We start from the raw sequence: 6,199 nt of genomic DNA, 5'->3' as shown, positions 1-6,199 counted from the left end.
ATTTATAAGGCAGGATTTTATTTGTACTGTCCCTGTGGGAGCCAGCTCAGAGGACTCCCATGGGCTGGCTTGTCCTCAGTGCCAGGCAGAGCACAGCGGTGTATGCCGAGACCCAGCAAACCGTGCAAACAAAATCCATGATGCCAGCACAGGGTGAGTAAGAAAATCCAGCCCTTGTGTAGCTATGGCTGTCCCACCTGCACTGTGATTTTCTGGAAGTGATTTTATTAGCGAGGCAAGGCCTTTCCTCCCGACGGCAAACCCAGCCCCACTAATCTCTTGAAAATGTGCAAAAAAGCAAGCAAGGTTCAAGCATGTTTTAAGCTGTTTCTCATTAGCGTGGGAATCAGAGGCATGCCACGGGGAGCTCGCGGCGGAGCAGGGGGGCTGCTTCTCCATGCATCACCCATGGGGATGCTACCCTGCCCCAAAACAGGGTGACTGGCGCACCCAGCCCCACCGGGATGGGGCTTTCCATCCTTCTGCAGTAGCAACCCTTCTTATTGCAGTTTCTTATTGCAGCCCCATGCCCAGGGGTCCGTCAGGGACACCCTGACCTCGCAGCCCATCACCTGGGGCTGGAGGTGAAGAATCACAGGCAGCTTGTCATCACTGCCTGAAGCCCCTCCGATGTGCCAGTGCCGGGGCCGGGAAGAGCCAAACCCTGTGCGCAGCGAAAGGTCAGGGCAGGACACCCACGAGAAGAGATGGGAGTGTGGGGACATGGAGAAGGGTGTGGAGCAGAGATGTTTTGGAAGAGCAAAAAGGAGGAATGAGAAGCATGATGTGAGAGCATCAGCCAGCTACCGAGGAAGGGAGATGCACGACCGGGCGCATCAGTCTGTTCATGGTCAGCCCAGAGGTGGTAGCAGCCCAGCCACCGGGGACACACACAGCAAGTTGGAAATCTGCTGGAAAAGGGCTGCAGGGAAAGTCTTGCGCTGACGTAGAAAAAGATGTGATGAGCTCGCGCATCTCTTCCGGTCCTAGGTTTTATGGCACCAGCACACATTTCCTATTAAAAATGTGATCCTAATCCTCCTCATGATGAGCACCAGGTATTGCAACCACAGGAAGCATCATGTTCGTTCCTGCACTTGCCCCACACTTGTGGGAGTTTAAAAAAACCACTTCTCCCGCCTCGAAATGAAGGACAAATCCCAACGAAGAGCAGGGAAATGCCTTTCCTCCTGGGTATTCCCAGTCCACGTGTAAAACCAGTAAATTACTCTCTGCATAGGAGCAGACATTAATTAAATTGCAATTAAATTGCAGCAGGGGAGTTTTAGGTTAGGTATGAGCAGAGGCAACAGCTTTGCTACCGTGCACATGGTCCCCCATGACACCGTCAGGCTGCATGGATGTGGTGCTTCCCGCCTTGGGACCACGTGTGGCATGTATAAATATATAAGAGAAACCCAGGACTCATCTGTCTGCTAAGCCACGTTCATGGACCAGGACCAGGCCTTTTACCAGCTTGCAGGAAATAAGGACTGAGCCAAACCACACATTTGGGAGATGCCAAGGGCTGCACTAGCATCTCCTAAACATTTCGTAGCCCAGAGCGGGATGAAGTCTGAGCCTGAGGAGCTGCAGTGAAGGGCATGTGAGCTGGTCGCAGTTTTACTCATCAAGCTTTAAGGTCCACCAGAATGAAACCGGCCTGTGAGCCTAAAATAATTTGTTTCTCTATTTGACAGTGAACAGTGGGAGAAAAGCAACCTCTTGCACAGCCCGTGGGGCTGCAGCAGATGGGGAATCCCCTTTCCTTGGTGAAGAGCCCTTTCCCTGACGAACCAGCCACCGTGCAATGCAATTAGCCATAATTAGCAGGCTACAGGGCAGTGGCAGGATGTTTGCACTGCAATTCACCGTGCCAGTTGCACCGCTTCGCCAGCAGGGCCAGCTGCCCTTTCTGAGCTCCCCTCTGCTGCCAGTTTACTTTTGTGCTCAGATGTCCTGGGGTTGAGAGAGCTTTGAAAAATAATTATTTTACTGTTTAGGATTATAAATCGGTGTTGAAAAGTTGGAGCGCAAAACTCATCCAACTCTTACTGACACTATCCTAGACCCAGGGTAAATTACATCTTTTCTTGTCTAATTTTAACGACCTTGCTAGGAATCAGAAGGCAGAAACAGTTCAACAGTTCAACAGTTCAAGTTCCAGTGAGTGCAGCAGCTTCAGGGACCAAGATCTTCCCATCCCCAGCCATCTGCCCTGCTCTGGGGACAGAAATCCTGCAGATTTCAGCCCGTATGCAGCCCTATATGTTCAGAGAGTGAGCAGTAGGAGTGCCACCTGCTGACACTAGAGATTATATAGCATCGTCTATACATTAATCCCTTCTCTGCTGAGGTCACCTCGCCTATCTCCAAGGAAGAGCCATCCACGGTGTCCAGCCAGCACTTGCCTTAGGCAAACACTGCTGGTGATGGTGATGGTGGTCCTCACCCCCTTGGCAGGAAAGAACAACATTGGCTGCTCTGATTTTGGACCCATCCACAAGGCAAGGGGAGGAAGAGCTGTGAAATGGCAGGAGGGGACCTGGAAGGGAACCACCATGCCGCAAGCACCTCTTGCCAACACATCTAGTTGGTGGTAGGGAATTTTCAGGGTCTTTTATTTGTAGCTGGTGGCTTTGTATTTTTTTGATATAGAGAGGCTGAGTTAGTTACTCTCTGGAGAGGCGCAAGGGCTCACAAGGCAGTGCTGAAACTCCATCAGCGTCTCCCCATAGAGCGGGGAGAGCAAAGTCTTGGTGGGCTGGGAGCAAGAGAAGGAACCCTCTGTTTAAAATGAAGAATATTTTATAACCCCTTCTTGTAAGGCTAGTTTCTCCTGGAGGCTCACTGTGCAAACCCTTACTGTGACCTTACAGCTTTTACAGGTTGACTGGGGCAGCAAAGCCCCAGCCCATTTCAACCCCATTCACAGTCTGGTCCTTGCAGGGCTCTTAGCAGCTGAGGAAGCTTTCGGGTGTCTAAGCACTGGGAAAGGGATGAGTGTTCGGGAGGGAGGAAACCTCCAAGCAGCCCAGGTGTTGCCAGTGCAGCCCCAGATGGATTTGGACCCCCATAAATCATGAGCAGCAAGACCCTCCCTGTCCAGCACCCCAAGGGCACCCAGGAGATGCACCTTTTTCCAGGGAAGCCCCAAATTGTTTCTCTTTGAAAAGAGAAAAAAATACTAGGTTGGACTCCGAGTGATTCAGATGGCTACCACTTATTTTATCCAGTAGTCTCATTTTCCTGGCCACAAGCTGCTTTCAGGAAGCTATTTGCAAAAATGACAGGCGGTCTTTTTTTTTTTGAACTCACAGTGCACTCATACCATCCCAGTCATTAACCAGGCTGCTAAATGAGCTTTGAAAGAGTGACACACTGGATGCCCACTGCAGTCCTACCAATGTGGCTAATCCTCAGGAAACAGTAAAAATAAGCCAATAACCCATCCAGCACCCTGAGCCCTTGGCTGTGTCATTTTCCAGAAACTCAGGGGTTGCTACTGGCTGATCCAAGGCAGAATTTCTAGTAATTTCCTCCAATTAGTATCTTTTTCCTTTACTTCATTTACACTACTTTCTGCAGAAAGCTTTACCGCAGCATGTGGTTTCTCATGTTTTACAGGAATGGCCAAACACCTTCTTGCCACAGGGACCGACTGCCCAAACTGGGCTGAAAGAAACTCAACACTTTCTAGTAATACCTTAATCTAGTAATACCTTAATATGGGAAAAACTTCGAGCTTCACTTTTACTTTGCCCCCTCTGTTTTCCTGGGGACTTTGCCATATGGAGAGACATGGCAGAGCCCTTTGCTTATCCAAAATCCCTCTTCCACATCCCAGTGGTGCGGAGTTGACTGCTGGGCTGAAAACGTGTCCTCAAAACCTTCATTATTTGGCTGTTTTCCCTGCCATTTTTCAGAGGAAACATCCAGGCGATATTTCACAGCAAATAAAAGCCAGGCGTGAGAGCCCGACTTTCCTGGCAGCCGCTCGGGGCGTGAAGCTGGCAGGTAACCACATGCTGCTGGGCTGCACTGGAAAAAAAGTCCCTGTCCCACTTCTGAACTGATTCAAAGTTGAAAACCTTAATCCTCCCCCCCCTTAACCCTCTGGACAGGAGAAAACAACTTTTTCTATAAAACAATTTAAAAGCAAAAAAATTAGTGAAAGCCTAAATACCCCACTTACTTCTCACAGTGGCAGGAAAAAGCCCAAACCCCGAGAGAGAGGTGCGATGCCAAGATGGCTGGCAGCAAGGTTTCTGAGCTCCTTCCCCATCACAGACACAGATAAGAACCAGGTAAACCCCAGCACCCAGCACGCAGGGATGTATCACCAAGGCCAGGCTGATGGGTGAAGGAGCCAAAGACATTCCTGCTTTCTTTCTTAATTTTTAAAAAAGTTCAGGCTTGCACAAAACCAGCCTTTTTGGAGGATTCATCCCCTTGGTGGGGTTGGCAAATGCAACCAGCCACCCCGGTGAGAGCCTTTTTGCAAGGGCACGCGGGGAGAGATGGGCTTATTCATCCCTACAACGTGAAAACTCGAACACAGGCTGACTCTGATATCTCCCAAGGAGGGAGGAAAAGCAGAGAGCTTGCACGTGAGCAAAAGCCAATAAAATGAACGTAGTTGGGAAGTGGAGACATCTGCACCCCTGGGAACAGACAGGTTTCCTACAACTCACACCGGCGGCAGGGAGATACAGCTTCTTTGAGAAAAAGCATCTGCAATAACATGCTGTGCTGGGGGACCAGGGGGGACTTCAGAAGGCACAGCTTGGAAACTGTCGCTGTAGGTCTAAGTATCACCCTAAATACACACCTCCCTTCCCATCGATACAAAAGAGCTTGTTTCATAGCACTGCAAAACTGGGTTTGCATTCTCTGTTTTTTGGGATAGACTTAAGCTTGCTGAGCCCAGCTTTAGTGTTATCAGACATGTAACAGAGCACAACAGTCCTGCAAAGTTCTTTAAAATTCATTAGAATCCTTGGAGTTGGAGCCATGTGGGTGCTGCTCAGTTCCACGTTCGCTGGCACCTACTGAGCCAGGGCTGACAAGTGTCACTGAAACACGTCAGGCTTTGAACCAAAATCCCACATGAGAGCCAAAGTCTCTCTCCTGACTCCTCTTTTTATCAGCCCACTTTCCTATACATTCAGCAGCTCCCCCTTCATCTTCACTTACAGTATCATCAAACAGCAGCAATGATAAAAAGAAATTTATTTCTGTGGGCCAGAGCCTGATGTTATTTTGGCAAGGGGAAAATCACTAGATAAAAATTAAAGACCTCCGAGAGGTGGTGTGGGACGCTGAGGAGGTCGGCTGGAGCAGACTCTGTGTGCTGCCAGAGCAGGGGGTGGGCACAGGCAAGAGGCGGGGGCTCCCCACTCCACTGGAAGGGATGGCGACGTGGTACGGAGCACCCACCTGCCATTACAGAGAAGCCCTTGAACAAAGCACAAAGGAATCTCTCCATTATGGGATGGAAATACTACAGGGGATAAGTGGTCCATTAAAAAAAACTAAAATAAACGTCAGCTTGCTAGATACTTTGGAGAGTTCACTCCTTGTACATACACCCTGCACCCAGCCCATGCACACTGCCCCAGGGATGCCGGAGTTTGCTCAGTGGTCCACACCCCTCTGCCAGGATTTGGGACCCCAAACCTGGGGTACGTTCCCCTCAGGCGTAGGAACAATGAGGAAATGTGGGCCGGGCGGCCAGGTAAATCACTGAGATTTACCGCTCTTTGCCGTGTATTTCTGTTGCTGAAAGAAGTAGCTGGTCCCCATCCTGGTACAAACCTGTCAATGAGCCAGGGAATGAAGTTTGCGAAGGAAAAGATTCAATTATTTAATTCAGTTCTTTAATATTCTGAAAATGAACACGGGCTGCCAAATCAAACAGTATTAAAACACTGTAACAAACAGGAGGGAAAAAGTTAGGTGAACTTTTTGATTTATATGCTGGCTGAAAGCCTCCCCCTAGAGATACCTTTCATTTAAGGCTTTTAACAGTTTGTCTCACCAAGTGAAGACAATAACCGTAGTGCTCAGGCACTGGGATTTTTGTGTTTCCCTTTGCCTTCCTGCTGGCACAGGATGCCTCAACCCTTCCTCACACTGGTAGTGGGGGACCAGTCTCTTGTGCACAGAGAAGAGACAAAAAGAGAAGGAAAAGAGCAAA

Source organism: Nipponia nippon, unplaced genomic scaffold (assembly GCF_047370975.1).
Source record: "Nipponia nippon isolate SJK-2023a ecotype South Korea unplaced genomic scaffold, ASM4737097v1 scaffold_5, whole genome shotgun sequence".
In the NCBI taxonomy this organism is placed as follows: domain Eukaryota; kingdom Metazoa; phylum Chordata; class Aves; order Pelecaniformes; family Threskiornithidae; genus Nipponia; species Nipponia nippon.
The sequence above is the reverse complement of the archived record's forward strand: the minus strand, read 5'-3'. Positions refer to the sequence as shown.